This window comes from Argopecten irradians, chromosome 11, assembly GCF_041381155.1.
Source record: "Argopecten irradians isolate NY chromosome 11, Ai_NY, whole genome shotgun sequence".
NCBI classification, from domain to species: domain Eukaryota; kingdom Metazoa; phylum Mollusca; class Bivalvia; order Pectinida; family Pectinidae; genus Argopecten; species Argopecten irradians.
The window spans coordinates 5,847,046-5,864,982 of NC_091144.1; the positions used below are offsets into that span (position 1 = coordinate 5,847,046).

Genomic DNA, 17,937 nt, shown 5'->3' on the forward strand with positions numbered 1-17,937 from the left:
GATAACCGGAACCGGAAGTAAAAAACATGAGATTCTATGCAGCCAGCGGTCCAGTTCGATGGATATTTTGTTGAGTGGTTGTGTTCACGAAAGCTAATGTATTAGCATGATTATGTACTTTAACAGTGATTAAATGGCACCAGTACATCAAACAAAGGTAAGTCAATATTCACACCATGTCTGTTTGAACCAGTTCAGCGAAAATATGGCCATGATTTCTGTCAAAGCCACATAGTGGCAGGGGGCGAATCGTCGTGAGGAACAACAAATCCTAGATGGACGATTAATCTGATCATTGTATAGACTTATGACAGATCAGGCGTGACCTTACGTTTAGTTCTTTTTGAAACAAATGTTTATAAAAAATACTGGATGAATTTGTAACAATTGCCCTTGATACTGATCAGTTCATATTAATAACGATAGCTTACAGATATGTAGAATAACTTTGAGTGCAAAATGAAATAAATTTGTCGGTGGTAATAATTATACAGCTCTTGTGAAGACTGTAACTGCACATGAACTAACTAAACTTTACACCCAATTTACAATCCTAAAATGTCTTTGAACGGCAAGATTAGTTTAGCTTGTTTCATCAAGATTTCCCCACCATATACATGTAACATATTATAAATTTGGTTTCGTTTGTTTAGTTTTACATCCTATTAACAGCTAGAGTGAAAGTTAGGACTTCCCACTTAAGAATATAGACGTAAAAGGAACGATGTGATCGAAGTCTATAAAATTCTGAATGGAATAGAAAAACTAGGTAAAGACAAGCTATAGCTATTTACAATGTCTTCAGCTAGTACTAGAGGTAATAGTTTAAAACTCTTTAAGAAACAGAGCAGGACTAAAGTCACACAAAGTATATTTAGTCGGCGAGTGGTAGATTCGTGGAACTCCCTTCCAAACTTCGTAGTAGAAGCCCCTACTCTGAACTCGTTTAAAAACCGACTGAACACTCACTGGAATTCAGTACCATGCAAGTTTTACCCCAGTTTTCATATGGCACAACCGGACAATAATCTAGTAAATGAACAAAACGCGCCACAACTAGCTGGAACCAGCTAACTACGGTGTCTAAGAAGAGGTAACAGGTAGAGTCATGTATGGACATGCCAGGTTTGATGGTGGAGGAAAATCGGATTACCCAGAGAAAAACCACCACACAGTGGTTAGTACAAATGATTGGACGATTGACATACCATTTTTAATACAGCTAGGTGCAGCCTGCAGTTCTCAGAACATGCATACTTTCATTGTAATTAATTCATATAATTACTAGACCTAAAACGTATTATGTATTAGTATGCTGTAATACATTGTCGGTGTGAAAGCATGTGATAGTACCCTGAGGCTATTATTGATAAAGCCTGCATTTTGTACCATATGTTCTATCAGACAATGCCACTACTGTAATTTATATAAAGCTTGTGTAAAATGTGTGATACAAGCCTGCAGGCAAGTCCAGGGACATGCGGTAACATACTTTTGTACATCAATATTTTTATGATTTTTTTGCATGATTTTGTCATGAATCAATTGAACAGGACATATACACAGGCCACTCAGATTAAAAGAGACGACAGACTTGCGTTATAGTGTTATACACTGGTTTGTGTTACACTGCATCCCCATATTCCAGCTTTTAATTATATAAATGCACAGAAAATTATATTAATGAAAAAGATCCCAATTTGATCATTTCTGAAAATCCAAAAACATATTGCTTCATAATGTTGAAAATACATGTATTGGTATCAAAGCTTAAGAAATTACTGAAATCAAGGTAATGAAATGATTATAAACTTGAATTATTTAAAATCATTGGATTATATTAGGAACTTTGACATTAAGTCTAAATTTGCGATTATATACATGGTAAGTTGTTGTGAAATACAGATACGTACCATAATACAAAATTTACCTGGTATTATCAATGTTTGTCCACATCAGTTTACACTGTGGTCATTTCATACACCCACTAATTGTATTAGTGATATTCCTCTGGTAACTGTATTATCCTATTAGGAATCAAGGATACCTGTTGATTTAGTAAATCAGATGAGACATTTTAATACATACGCGTACACTGTTTGTCCAAAATGAAGATTGACTCTAAATTGTTGAAGGAAATTTTTCTTTTTTTTTTCTGCTTTGAAATATTTTTGTTGACATTGCTTATATTTTATAAAATTCTGATGGTACATTAATAGTGTCATCTATAAAGACTGTTTTCTATTTGGAGGATTTTCTATAACAATGACATCAAAGTGTATTTTATATTATATAAATATATGAATTTCGAAAACAAACCTATAAACATACATTGATTGAATATTATATATAAACTGTACAATGAAGATGTATATAAACCTGCAACATTTATATTGATTTACCTTTTAGCTTTAAAATCCTACTCCTTGAAGCTCCTTAACCATTAGATTGGTGGCATGGGAGGGGGGGATCCATTGTCGCTGCATTTTTGGTAAAGGGTACATTTAATTGGGGAACAACTTCTCAACAGCTAGAAGAACCAGAGACATGCATATACCGGTAGAATGCAGAGCTGTAAGGCTACGCCTACCATTTAAAGTTTGTTCAAATGAATGACCTTGATCTAAATTCAAGATCACAGAGGTCATAAATGCTGAGATCTTTCCACGACTCTTCAATAACTTAATTAACTCAATAAGGTCAAGAGATCTTGTATTGGGCCTGTAGCATGCAGAGGTAAAACAGCTACAAAGTTTGTTCATCTAAGCTTCATTCATGGTGAAAAGGCTCAAAAAGGCGAAATCTTTAAGCAATTATTTCTTAATAACCATGGTGCTCTTTGATATTTTACCTTTTGAATTAATGCCCAAGGTCAACTAAAAAGTACCATTGCATGCAGGTGAGCAATACATGCCCATTTGGCCTCCTGTAAATATTGATAAAATCTAGTCAAATGACTGTTAAGGCTCTTGGGCCTCTTGTATACAATTTATGCAAGCTATGAAATCATAAGTATTATTCAATCAAATAAATAATGATAAATGATCTAATTTATCATTGATTTGTTTGCTGAGAACTTGTGTGTCAACATTGACACTTGACGATTTAATATTTTATTTATTTACATAATAAAACACTTGTCTTTACCAGACTCAGCAGAGAAATATTAGTTAGGTGTCTCTTGATAATGAAAAATACATTTGAAACGCTACCAGCACGACCTATCACAGATATAGAAATGTCAAACCAATTGTACCATCCTGGTTTTAGGTTTCATTGCTCTATACATCTGGTGTCACCCAGTTTTACACTTCTTTATAAAATTGCTTTATTGTACAGCCACTTAGTTTTAGATTTGAATCTAGATCTGCTGTTAGATTTTGACATACCTGATGAGTATATGTGTAACGTGTATTGATTTATGAAATGAACTATTTGAAAAAGATTGTTAGCCTTTGATATTTTTCTCTCCTATTACCTATATTTATATATATACAATGTACCTGTACCAATATATTTACACAGTAATTATTGTGTACATGTATAGCATTCTGACCAGTCACAAAGACCAAACAGATGAAGTTCCTGTACCTTTATATAAGGCCATAGGGCACAGCTATTTCACTTTGTAACTTCACTTTTTATTTTACACTATATATACCTGATATGGATATATTTGCTGTAGGCTTTTTATCACAGGTGTTAAATTAATGAGTGTTAATTGTTATGATGATGTCACGACGAGATAATATCAATACTTCATTGGCTCACCTGGACCAAGTAATATAATACACATATAAACGAGATTGTAGAAGAGAAATGATGAACACACACATGGTTGTTAGTTGATTGGCTCCTCTAACATTGACAGCCATGGTAAACCACATGTCATTTAAGATTACATGTACAAGTTGTCCTTCATCAATGGAGATGTGACTTTAGGGACATGTCATGGACAATTTAGACATACTCAACTGAAACATCAATATTATCTACACCTTGTATACATACACATATAGTGATCTTACAATGACAGTTAAATCAACTTTGATAGCCTACAGACAGATTTTAATGATTAGTTTTCCTCTGAATGGGAGGACATTTGAATCATCGACCTTCACTGTAGTCTGTATATGAAATATATATTGTGACATGATCGAATGGTCGCATAATTATAAGCTAACTTATAGTTTATGGAATTTGTTGAGGCAAGTCCAGAACCACCTGTCTGAATAATATATTTTTAAAATGTATTATTATTGAATCTGGATGGTCTTTCATTAAACTATGTATACTAAAAATTATATTAAATTACAATTTTCAAGATTTCTACCTCCAACAGTATTAATATTTCTCACTTTCAGTTCAAGAAATATTGTGAATTTTCAAAATACAATGTAATTGCAAGACCAGAGTTACAGGAAATCGTCGGCAGTTGTAAAAATCTGATGATAGTTAATTAAGCACTGTATAGCATGATCCAGAGTGCATCGCTTGCCTTAAGCTTGTAATGGTCCAAGTATTATCATTGTATATAGCTGTATCATTTCATATATAATTATAATATAACATGCTTTGTTGCTCAGTTGAATATTTTTTGCTCAAGTGTATATATTGACCTATACCCACATGGGTATAATTCATCCATTGATGATTGTTTGCTCTCATGACAGACTCGTATATTGCACCCAATTCAATACTATATATTGACCATGACCACTAGATCATCGTTCTTATACTGGATTATCTCCCCTTACTAGTAAGTAGTTTGAAACTTAGAATCTGACATATACATATACATATTTCTTGAAGACAAAAATTATCAAGACAAGTTTGAGTGATGTTTTTGATATTCAGTCTACCATATATATACGTACCTGAATACTGATCTGATTGGTATTAAATTGTCACAGTAAAAATGCATATATTGCCTTAGCTTGTATCCATTAAGACGCATATTATTATGTTGTGTTTATATGGTGGCCGGTTATAGGGCCTTCTCTAGCTCGTAACATCTTTACCAATAAGATGCTTATTTGTCAGTACACATGTATAAATTACTCCTTGCATAAGGTTGCGAAGTTGTGAGGCTGGCAGTTTTCGCGATCTCACCACGCAACCTCGCGGCCTCGCTTCAATGATCTTGCAACCTCGACTTGGAAGTCCAGGTTGTGGCCCTAACTGGCCACCATAAGTTTCACATGTGAAAGACTGGTGCAAATTCATGTAATATATATAGGATACAATGGAATGAGGGGGGGGGATATATATACAACTTCAAAAACTCCTCCAGAAGATGGATGGGACGTTTATTTATTACAGCGAATGCGATAAATATATACAATGTGCAGTGGTATGGTCTCTATCACTTGGGAGCAGCAGTTTTAATTATTTTTTGACAAAGTCAGTAGAGTTGTAGGTTTATCTTGCTGAATACCTAGGTTTCATTCCAGGTTGGGTCATGAACACTTTTCTAAATATACATGTTTTCACTATTTTCCCTGTTATTCCACACAGAACCCAAACACTGTCTTAAATATAAATGTTAATCTTATGCTAATTTGATGCAAATCAAGCATGCATCATTGTTTTATTTACTGTGTGAACTCTTCATGAAGACACAAAATGCAGCGTTGGGTACAGTAGAGTTAATATTATACTCCCCCATGGAATCCCCACTCCCTGACCCTGGTGATTTACCACAGAGAGAGGACTATAGCTGCTGGGTTATTAGCTGGATCCATTAGAATTACTGCTATCATTATTCCCTTGCAGTGTATCACCTGTAAATTAAATATTTACATTGCTCTTTACCACCGTGCCTTATTAGGGGTATTCATAATATTGGATGTATGGCTCATCACCTCATTCTAAAGATTTGTTTGTCTTCGTGTTGTGTATTGCCTGTAGATATGGCTGAAAAATTGTCTAAATAATAATATAGAAATATATAGATAGAGGATCTAGAGAGACAATTAAACAAACGAAACTAGAAGTAGTTCTTATTGATGTACATAATGCTCACCTGGCCCAAGAGCTTGCGAGCATTGCCATGGTGCTATCATCTGGATTCATCATCTGTTTGCTATCTACTCTAATTACAATTCCTATGACCAAGTTTACATATATATATATAGTCATGATCATGAATTCAAAATGATCATGAACAACTATAATAATATAAATGGATTCATACCAATCATGGTACAATAAGCATCCTTTGGCAAGGGGGAACTAATTTAATATAACTGCATGTATATCATCAGGGATAAATCTAGGTTTTGGGGGTAACTTTTAACCCTTTTTTCAAAATAGGGGAAAAGTTTGGCGAAATATAGGGGAATTTGAATCTTATCTTGGTCCAAAATTATATTCATTTTGACGAAAAAGTACTGTAAAACAACTAATTTTATTTTTAGATTAAGTAAAGCAAGATTTTGAGCTCAATAATGAAAAATTTGAATTTATTATAAAAATGCAGTAGCTATATAATAAATATGAAGAAATTTGCAAACAATAGTCTAAAACATTTAATGGAAAATAAGTCACAGGGGAAATTGTGTTACAAAAACAGTAATTTTTTGGCTTCAAATGGGGAATTTACGCCAGAGGGGAATTCATTCCTTGAGGGGAAGCTTACCCATAAACGGTAATAAATCAGAGCTGAATCATTCCCCCTGATCATGGCAGTATATAAGTCCAGATCCCCATCTCCCATCGAGAGAAGTTATGCAAAATCTTTAAAAATCTTTCCTCTACTGATGGAATGAAAGGATAAAATTAATGGAATTTGGTCTTCAGCATGCATGGCCTGTTATAATGCAGGAACCAATTTTGTACTATAAACCATAGCCCTTTTGGTAATGTAACTCTGGGGCTAGAGAGGCAGGGTCCTGGACTCAGTAGTGAAAACAAATAGTAACTTTATAAAAATCCTTTAAGGTGCACTACATCTATGGACGTTCAATGTATAAAAATGGCTTAAAATCGAGTGATGGAAACACCCTCGGCTGAAGGTCGAGATCTCATGGTAATTAAGTGTACAGGTTTTCCAGTCGACCATACACCGGCCATCCACCGACCATACACTGGCCATACACCGGCCAGCACCTATTGACCTATAGAGGATATCCTATTGAATACTTTATCACATTTTTCTGACATTGTTGGAGATTAATAATGACATTGTTGGAGATTAAAAATGACATTGTTGGAGATTAATAATGACATTGTTGGAGATTAAAAATGACATTGTTGGAGATTAATAATGACATTGTTGGAGATTAAAAATGACATTATTGGAGATTAATAATGACATTGTTGGAGATTAAAAATGACATTGTTGGAGATTAATAATGACATTGTTGGAGATTAATAATGACATTGTTGGAGATTAAAAATGACATTGTTGGAGATTAATAATGACATTGTTGGAGATTAAAAATGACATTGTTGGAGATTAATAATGACATTGTTGGAGATTAATAATGACATTGTTGGAGATTAAAAATGACATTGTTGGAGATTAAAAATGACATTGTTGGAGATTAAAAATGACATTGTTGGAGATTAATAATGACATTGTTGGAGATTAATAATGACATTATTGGAGATTAATAATGACATTGTTGGAGATTAAAAATGACATTGTTGGAGATTAATAATGACATTGTTGGAGATTAATAATGACATTATTGGAGATTAATAATGATCGTAAATTGATAAGCTTTTAATTGCTCAATTCTTATATTCTTAAAATCTAATTCCGTAATATTCTGTTTGGAAAACGTCATGAATATTCCTGATCAGATGGATATGATACTGCTATTGTGCCTGATAAAACTTGATTGTTAGTCATTTTGTTTATCATGAAAGATCTGTTATTGAATGCATTCAATACATAATTCATGTTTAATAGGTGATCTGTGATTGATTGCTTTAAATACATAGTTCATGTTTATGTATTAGGCACTAGAGTAATTTTCAGCACACAATCTAAGCTTTAAAAGAAAACAATGGAAGAGAAGAAGTTTTATTTTAAACAGCTAATTTGGTTGTGATCTTTATCATTGTGGTGATAAAACATGTTATTTACTGGGCTTCTCTTCAGCTTGACTGTGAGTTAACGGAGCAGGTCAATTTCCTGCTCCACGAGATACCTTATCATACACGCATCTGCACATGCTTATGTATATACCGGATATCCTTTTGAATACTTCATCACATTTTCCTGGAATTGTTGGAGATATTGTAAGTGGAAGCCATATGAAAAATAGCATTTAAGTCTGCTGTGTGACTGATCCCATCAATCAAACTTGTATGACATTTACGTCTGCTGTGTGACTGATCCCCAATCAAACTTGTATGACATTTACACATTTACGTAACTGATCATTATCAGATGGCCTAGTGGTAAAGGTGTCTCGACATATTGCTTCTAACATAAAGGTCTGGTATATGGTGAGGCTAATATGCCAAACTTTGTCCTTTAACATGTTATAATCATTGTTATTAGTAATAGTTAAATATAAGAAGTTGTGTGGCCTAGTGGTTAAGATGACATTATGTATTGTTCAAGACAATAATCTAATGCCCATATTATAATGCATTACATATATAATAGATGGCTCCTATAGACATGTCTGTATCTTGCATTCCTGGGTTCACACTAACTTTCCAGTTTGCTTAGCAAAAGTTGTGAAAGTGATTTTTTTCTCTTTAGCAAATCAGAATTTCATTTAGCAAATTGTGCATTGACAGCATTCCATAATGAATAACCTTAAATTACTAAGAAGCATTAAATAATGTGTTTTATGTAACAAGTGAAAAGTACACACATACAAAAGATCCTGATCATTCATTAAACCATACTCTGTCCTGCGTATTGTTACTTTACATCCCTTCAACATTGAGATATTTATGGTATAGTAACTGATTAATTTATCAACTGTTTTAGACTTGTTAAGAAAGTAATGCAACTGAAAAAAACCTATGGTTTTAACTTGTGTCCGTGTGATTGGAAATCGGGTGTGTGAAGAAAAACTTAAGCATTTTTAGCCCACCATCATCAGATAGTGGGCTATTCAAATCGCTGTTTGTCCGGGGTCCGTCCGTCTGTTAACAATTCTTGTTATCGCTATTTCTCAGAAAGTACTGAAGGGATCTGTCTCAAATTTCTAATGTAGGTTCCCCTAGGGCCCTAGTTGTGCATATTGCATTTTGGGACCAATCAGTCAACAAGATGGCTGCCAGGCAGCCATCTTGGATTTTGATAGTTAAAGTTTGTTATCACTATTTCTCAGAAAGTACTGAAGGGATCTTTCTCAAATTTCATATATAGGTTCCCCTAGGTCTCTAGTTGTGCAAATTGCGTTTTTGGATCGATCGGTCAACAAAGTGGCCGCCAGGCAGCCATCTTGGATTTTCATTGTTAAAGTTTGTTATTGCTATTTCTCAGAAAGTATTGAATGCATCATTTTCAAATTTCATATGTAGGTTCCCCTAGGGCCCTAGTTGTGCATATTTCGATTTGGGACCAATCGATCAACAAGATGGCTACCAAGGAGCCATCTTGGATTTTGATAGTTGAAGTTTGTTACTGCTATTTCTCAGAAAGTGCTTAAGGGATCTGTCTCAAATTTCATATGTAGGTTCCCCTGGGGCCCTAGTTGTGCATAGTGCATTTTGGGACCAATTGGCCAACAAGATGGCCGCCAGGCAGCCATCTTGGAATTTGATAGTTAAAATTTGTTATTGCTATTTCTCAGAAAGTACTGGAGGGATCTGTCTCAAAGGAGAAGGTACGTTAAGACTCTAATATGGCCTCAAAATTAATTCTCCAGTAAAGAACAACATATTTTGCTATATAACAGCTGAATACATTTGCTAACACATTACATCTCGAAAATATCCTGCATGTGCCAATTATGTTCACTATGACGTCATCAACATGCAGTTTCCCGCCATTTTTCACAAAAATCCTTGAAAAAATCATACTTTTTGAGTGGTTTTCTCTAAAAATGAATGTGGCCACACGTGGAGCAGAAAGAGATTTTCACGTGTTGTGTATCGTGTATTTACGCATATCCATGCAAAATGTAAAGTTGCTCCAAGGTGGCGGCCAAATCCATTTCAAGCCTTTTCTAACCTAAAGATGATGAATTTCTAGCAAAATTTGGCGAGAAGAGGAAAATCATCAATTTGATGACGTCATAGGTGGGACACATCGTGTACATGGTTATAAAAAATTATGTTTTGATGAATGGCAAGTATGAGAGTATTTATTGATATGAAATTGATGGGGATCAGAGTTATTTTTTTTCGTCTGAAAAATTAAGGCCAAATACTGGTCCTATCATATCGACTCCTTTCATATGTAGGTTCCCATAGGGCCCTAGTTGTGCATATTTCGATTTGGGACTGATCGATCAACAAGATGGCCGCCAAGGAGCCATCTTGGATTTTGATAGTTGGAAGTTTGTTACTGCTTTTATTTTAGCAATTAGCCAGATTGATTTGTTATTAAAGGAAATGCAAATGGGTAGCGTGAACCCAGTGTATAAGATGTGGCCTATTTTTAGTCTTCAATACAAGCAAACAGAAGTATTGTTATATGATCCTGACATGTTAGAGATTAAATGTCGAGAACACCTGGTATATAGTCACCCATGTACAATATTAATATAAATGTAGATGACATTAGGGCATACCTAGTAATATGTAAGACCATATAACTGCTATATGTAGTCCTGCAAGGGCTTTCAGAGGTACCATGAAGTATACCGGTAGAATGCTTGGTAGCTTTTTATAGGGATTATACATCTTTAAGATATTGTATTAAGCCTAATAAGTATATATAATGTTGGACAATTTAGGGAAATGTTGAAAATAAATAAATTTTCTTTTAAAAATTAAATGAGTATGTGTCTCAGTCGATATGTCTGAGACCTTGAATTAAAATGCTGATTGTTAAATGTATTAGGTACGTTAATGTACACATTAAACAATGCACGGATTGTGATTGGGGTGAATGTTACTTTTCATCTGAAAGGAACAATATTCCTACACTTTAACTTGTATGTTCTTTAACAGCCAAGTGGACACAAATATCTGACATACAAATGTATTATGTTTCTCTCACCATGATTAAAACTACAGACAACTAAGGATCGATTGTTTAAAAATTAATATCATATGTTACACATAAATAATCTGTTAATAGTCACTATAACTTGAGACTACTGAGAGTTAATCATGTTTCATATAAAACAGGATACAGGGAAGTCTTAGTGAAGTTTTGTTCCACTTTTAAGATCCAGACAAATTATATGCACATATATACGTTAACCCATTTATGACACATTATTTATATAATTACCTACGTATTATACAGCACATATCCATCAGATGTTCAGTTATGTTGGTATCAAAGTGGTTGTAACGATTAACATCAAGACAATTTGGTTATTTTAAGGCCTTCCTCCTGATCACATGTTCAATTTCATGAAAATTTTCTGGTCTGATCTTTTAGTTATTATTTTGTTGACAAAAACCGTATAGATGTTTGAAAATGATTATTATCTATGAGCAAATCATATCTGCATGGATTTTGTGATACAATGTACTCAATCATAATGATTATATAAAGGGGTTAAATTTCAAGATACTAAAATGACATAGGTAAAATATGATTTTTCTTTGATTTACAAGTCTGAATCACCAGAAGCTGGGACTAATCAACAGTAAGTCTAACTTTACCCACATTGTTCTGGTATCTTGAAATCAACTTATTCAGGTGACAGCCTTGTAATGTAAATTAAATCAGAGAATATCTACCTAGGTACAATGGAAAAAGCATATGTCGCGAGTCAAAAGCAATTAGAAGTTTCTGTTCCTAACCGGTTCTGACACTCCATGCTGTAGTGCTCGTCTGTAATTAACAAACTGTATAATGTTATAATTGAAAGACGTCCTAATTAACACTTTAATAGCAGTGGAACGGATAGAAATTTGCCAAACATCTGTCACCACTGCATCATACATTAAAACAAGATTATTTTGTAATCTGATTGACGCCTCAGTTGTTTAAAATGATGATGGAGTGTTGTTTTTTTATCTCATTAAGTGAGTTTCTGCAGAATGATATCAAATTCCTGTATCAGGTTTTCAGGTACTCAGGAGGTGATTTTGGAGAGATATCGTGTTATCTGGAGCTAGCTATATACTATAGGTACACATAGGGCGTATTTATATATATAATTAGTTGGTAAGGAATTTTGAAGCTGTGAAATTTTCTCATGGTGGTCATCAGTATCTACTATTAAAACCGATAAGATGTGCGGATATTATACAGGAAGGATTGTTGTTCAGTCTCTGTCCTTGTGTCCAGAGAAGATATATCAATACTTATCTAGACGTTGAGAATTAACATCGAGGTTTGATTCCATACTTAAAAGAACATTAAAATTTGTACATATATCGAAAAAAAACCCAGTTCTAATTGAAATTAGATCAGTCGGTTTTACTGTGATATGCCAGAAATGCCCATGGCGGTGAAATGCGTGTGAAATGTTCAACCTCACTCGCTGGCCGCCATTACACATTGTGGTCGAACATCTTGTATGCCGAACCCTGTCCCTTGCTTGTAGAGTAATGCTATTTTTGGCAAGAATTGCTCAAATCGCTCTGACAGTAGTGTGTTTACCTTATTAGGTGAATTGTCTTGCTTAAAAAATCATTTTATCACCTCCACAGTGGTTATGTAGTTCAATTGTTTAATGTGAGTGACTTTGGCTGGGATATGGGTACAGCATACATATTGTACCTGCTTAATCGTATTGATCAACGATTTGTAATTACAACAGTATCAATTAAAATAATTAATCATGATGTGGACTTTGTCAGTATTTTATGTTATATGTTTCATAAGAAATGCAGAACAATACATTTATGCCATATTTTGCTTCTTGGTTATGTTATAGAATTAGCCTGAGTGAATTGTCCCTTTAACAAGTTATTTGATCACAATATACCTGAATTCAAATGGAGATGTTCTACTTATACACTATATTCTATATATATATCCTTTGGACGGCCGTAACATATTTATGCGTAATTATTCTTTTGCCCCATTTCATGCACCCTTCTGGAGCCCCACTGAGACTGTTGAAAACTAAATACTAGTTTTTTGAAAAGGAGATGTTCATCCCTATATAGCATGACAATATCTATTCGGTCATTGCATTAGTGACCTCATAAATCACCTTTAAACATGCCCAAATAAGTAATTGAGATCTGAAATCCGGATTTTAGTGTGTGCCCGGAAACCTGTCATTGTGAGCTTAATTATCAAGATACAGACATGCAGATGGTCTTAAACGATAGAAGAGATATCAAAGTAGGAGAAAATAGAGAGAAAGGGAAAAGGAAGGGGAAAATAGCACCGATTTAAAAAAAACCCAAAAAAACAAGTCCCACGCGCAGGTTTCTGCCTCCCATGACCCGTGCGTGGTGACCTTTAGGGGACTTCCGGTGACTGTTTTTGCTTGTTTGTAGTGTGTACTGTTTGTTATCATCGTGAAAATGGCATCAAACCGAAATCTAGATGCAAACTGCTTTCATAGATGGCATTTGTTATAACCTACTATCAAAAATGAGTCAAGTTCGAATCCTGTCGGCCGTCGAAAGGATATATAATTTTTCTAAGGAAAAAAATCCTAAGTGGTTGTAGTATACAGGAAGTAGATATAAACTTCCCATTTTTCAGGTGCAATTGATGTTTTTCTACATTTCTATAGGGATAACAAGCATTGGTGTAGAATATAGGTATACTGTACTCCATACATATATACTGTACATATATATTGAGATAGCCACCTACTGTTAAACATGGCCACTCATCTCATCCCAAGATCAGAGTGACCAAGCCTGCTATTCCATTCATATTTCTAGATGTTAACCCTGGAAATTCTGTGTTTTTGAGCTTCATCATTATATATTAAGATGTGCTGTATCCAGTCTGGAGGGAGATGGAGGTAGCTGTACATGTATATAGGGGGCTGGGATGTCTTCAATGATACAAACCATGTTCTTACCAGTCCTGGTAACAATAATAGTTAATACTCCACAATAGATTTATATTATACCTTTAAGCTTATTATAGAATCAATTGAAAATTATCTGAGAGATGTGAATTATAATTGACTTGTAGTACAGGTTATAGGGGATTAAAAACTATAAAATCTTGTATGGTTGAGTTAGAATATGTATTCTCACCTTCAACCTGAATGTCCCAAGGAAAAGTTTCAATGGGTCAATTTGACTTTATCCTTAATAACTAAAGCTTTCTCCGAAACTGTAAGCAATATTTCTTTAATTCATAAATAAGGTTTGAAGAATATGACAAATATGTTTGCCATGGGCGTGCATTGACTCCGGGGAATTTGATACAGCCTAAAGGCTAGCAGTTACAATACTAGTCCGCATAATTTGGTGTTGCTGATTTGATGATTTTGGCCACTCCTCAACATATACCAAACCAAAACCGTGGCCAAAGTTTGGAAACATTTTAAGTTTTACAATATAACAGAAAGGCTAGAGGGTGGATGGGTGCAATTATTCTATATATACATATATATATTGACATGTGAATTAAAGTATATAGTAGGAATAGTGAAGATGTGGTTATCTACCACTCATCAGTTGATTACATTACAGAGTAGTGACTTAAATGAATATCTATTGTTTTCAATAGACATTTGATACAACTAGATATACAAAGATCTTGACCATGATCCTGTTAACGTTGCTGAACTTTCACCACCTATTGTACCATGCATGTACATCTAAAACTTTCAAGTCTGCCTACATGCTCTGTATCAGACAACTAGAGAAGGAAAAGTTAATTTTTAATTAGCCATGTGCTAGTTTAATCAGTCTGTTTCAGCCCTAAAGTCACTAATTAGGTTATCGTGTCTGCTAAAGGACCACAGTTTTACAATTGGTTGTTAATTAGGTTAGCTGATCATACACAGATTAGCTATTGCTCGTGAAGTCAATTTTCCATTTCTTTTCTTGTAGTTTAGAAGTCACTTGACTTAGCCAGCAGGTGTGTTCTATGTGTTGTGACTTAAGTCCCTGTTTCCATTACAGGTAGTACGATCTACCAGACGGCATGGACCTGTGTTTTATGTACTGGATTAGCTGGACTTGCTGCTGACCAGATGGGCCGCTAATCCACTTATCATTAGCGTACTGGAGAAAACTTTTACTGTAAGTACCTAAAAATGCTACACCATTATGTAGTTATAAACAAACTGAACCTTGTTAATATAAGTATAGGTCTGAGATATATACATTTTGAATGGTGGTACAAACGTCTTTAAAAAGAAAAGTGATTATTCTCATATTTCATCTTATACATGGTATACATTAACCTAGTAAGACTATACTGTAATGGTATATGACTTTAGAATCAGGTACCTACTCTGTCATCGCTGTCTTAACTCAGGTACCTACTCTGTCATCACTGTCTTAACTCAGGTACCTACTCTGTCATCGCTGCCTTAACTCAGGTACCTACTCTGTCATCACTGCCTTAACTCAGGTACCTACTCTGTCATCACTGCCTTAACTCAGGTACCTACTCTGTCATCACTGCCTTAACTCAGGTACCTACTCTGTCATCACTGCCTTAACTCAGGTACCTACTCTGTCATCACTGCCTTAACTCAGGTACCTACTGCAATACTGTCATCCTGCTTAACTCAGGTACCTACTCTAACTTGGGTGATCGCTGTCCTGTTCTCTAACTCAGGTACCTACTCTCTGCCTTAACTCATACTATAACTTGGTGGTGATCGCAGTCTGGTAAACTCAGGTACCTACTCTAATATTGGGTGATCTCTGCTTAACTCAGGTACCTACTCTAATACTTGGGTGATCTCTGCCTTAACTCAGGTCCTACCTAATACTTGGGTGATCTCTGCTTAACTCAGGTACCTACTCTAATACTTGGGGACCTGCTTAATCAGGACTACTCTAATACTTGGTGATCTCTGCCTTAACTCAGGTACCTACTCTAATACTTGGGTGATCTCTGTCTTAACTCAGGTACCTACTCTAATACTTGGGTGATCTCTGTCTTAACTCAGGTACCTACTCTAATACTTGGGTGATCTCTGCCTGCCTTAACTCAGGTACCTACTCTAATACTTGGGTGATCTCTGTCTTAACTCAGGTACCTACTCTAATACTTGGGGGATCTCTGCCTTAACTCAGGTACCTACTCTAATACTTGGGTGATCTCTGCCTTAACTCAGGTACCTACTCTAATACTTGGGGGATCTCTGCCTTAACTCAGGTACCTACTCTAATACTTGGGGGATCTCTGCCTTAACTCAGGTACCTACTCTAATACTTGGGGATCTCTCTGTCCTAACTCAGGTACCTAACTCTATACTTGGGTGATCTCTGCCTTAACTCAGGTACCTACTCTAATACTTGGGGATCTCTGCCTTAACTCAGGTACCTACTCTAATACTTGGGTGATCTCTGCCTTAACTCAGGTACCTACTCTAATACTTGGGTGATCTCTGCCTTAACTCAGGTACCTACTCTAATACTTGGGTGATCTCTGCCTTAACTCAGGTACCTACTCTAATACTTGGGTGATCTCTGCCTTAACTCAGGTACCTACTCTAATACTTGGGGATCCTGCTACTCTCGACCTTAACTCAGGGACCTACTCTAATACTTGGGGGGTCTTATCAGTACCTCTCTGATCTCTGCTTAACTCAGTAACTCTAATAACTTGGGGACTGCTCGCTAACTAATACTAATACTTGGTGACCTGTAACTCATACCTATCAGGTACCTACTCTAATACTTGGGTGATCTGCTTAACTCAGGTACCTACTCTATACTTGGGGATCTCGCTAACTCAGGTACCTACTCTAATACTTGGGGATCTCTGCTTAACTCAGTACCTACTCTAATACTTGTTGTCGCTGTCTTAATTCGTTGTTTAATTTGTTTTTGAGATGAAAAATCCATGTTTTGCTGCATTTCTGTTTCAGAAATGGAATAACCCCTAGCTTGTACATTGAATTCTGATTAGTTTCTCCTTTTATCAAGTTGATTATTAGAACTTAATAGATTAGGTGATATAAATATGTCATTCTGTGACTCTAGCTTCATTAAAAATTTTATAGAGTTACCGCCCTTTAGTTTGTTCCTATGTGTCTTAGTAACAATCCAATTACATTGATCAGTTATTGCCCTTCGTTTCTATATGTAAACTTTCATTCATACCTACGTACGGGTGTAATACTGGCTGGTCTACAGCAATACACTCATGTCGCCTGAGGCTCTATTGCATGGCAACCCATGCAATAAAGCTCGTGACGTTATGGCGTCAACAAAAACTCTATTTCCTTGGTAAAATTTTAACATTTTTTCACACAAATATGACAAGTTTTACTTTAACAGATGCAAACCATGGAATTTGTGATGTAAAATATCACGTAATTTTTCAAAATTGAAAATTGACTTCCAGTTGTGGTTTGCTTCGAATTATTTCAAAATGGCGGGATATATTAGTTGTAAAATTGCAATTAAACGTTGAAGTATGAAAGAAAAATGCTCTTGCCTAAGTTGATATGAAGGATAATTATTCTACCCTCGGGATCACAAAATATTGCAAAACCCTCGGCAAGCCTCAGGTTTTACTTCATTTTTTGACCCTTAGGTAGAATATCCCTATCCTTCATATCCACATACGAAAGAGTCTTATAATATATAATATGGCCTGTGGCACTTCTTACTGAATTGTATTAATGCACTTGCACATTTTAGTATTACATGTAACATGTGCCATTGTTTAAGCCCCAGGTGTGAAATGTATAAGTTATATACCATCAATGTACAAATTTCAACTCC

The 17,937-nt window shown here is 35.1% G+C and overlaps 1 protein-coding gene across 3 annotated transcripts in view; it reads left to right on the forward strand.

The window, feature by feature from the left end:
• LOC138334365 (alpha-1,6-mannosyl-glycoprotein 2-beta-N-acetylglucosaminyltransferase-like) overlaps nucleotides 1-17,937 on the forward strand; it is a 33,413-nt gene continuing 15,476 nt past the window's right edge. Inside the window, exons 1-2 of one of the 3 annotated variants that reach the window (XM_069283027.1) lie at nucleotides 1-157; nucleotides 15,151-15,270. The gene's annotated coding sequence lies outside the window, so the exon portion shown is untranslated. Of the gene's footprint in view, nucleotides 158-8,224; nucleotides 8,251-8,326; nucleotides 8,449-15,150; nucleotides 15,271-17,937 lie in introns of those variants that run through there. The other 2 variants (XM_069283028.1, XM_069283029.1) reach the window with 2 other exon arrangements.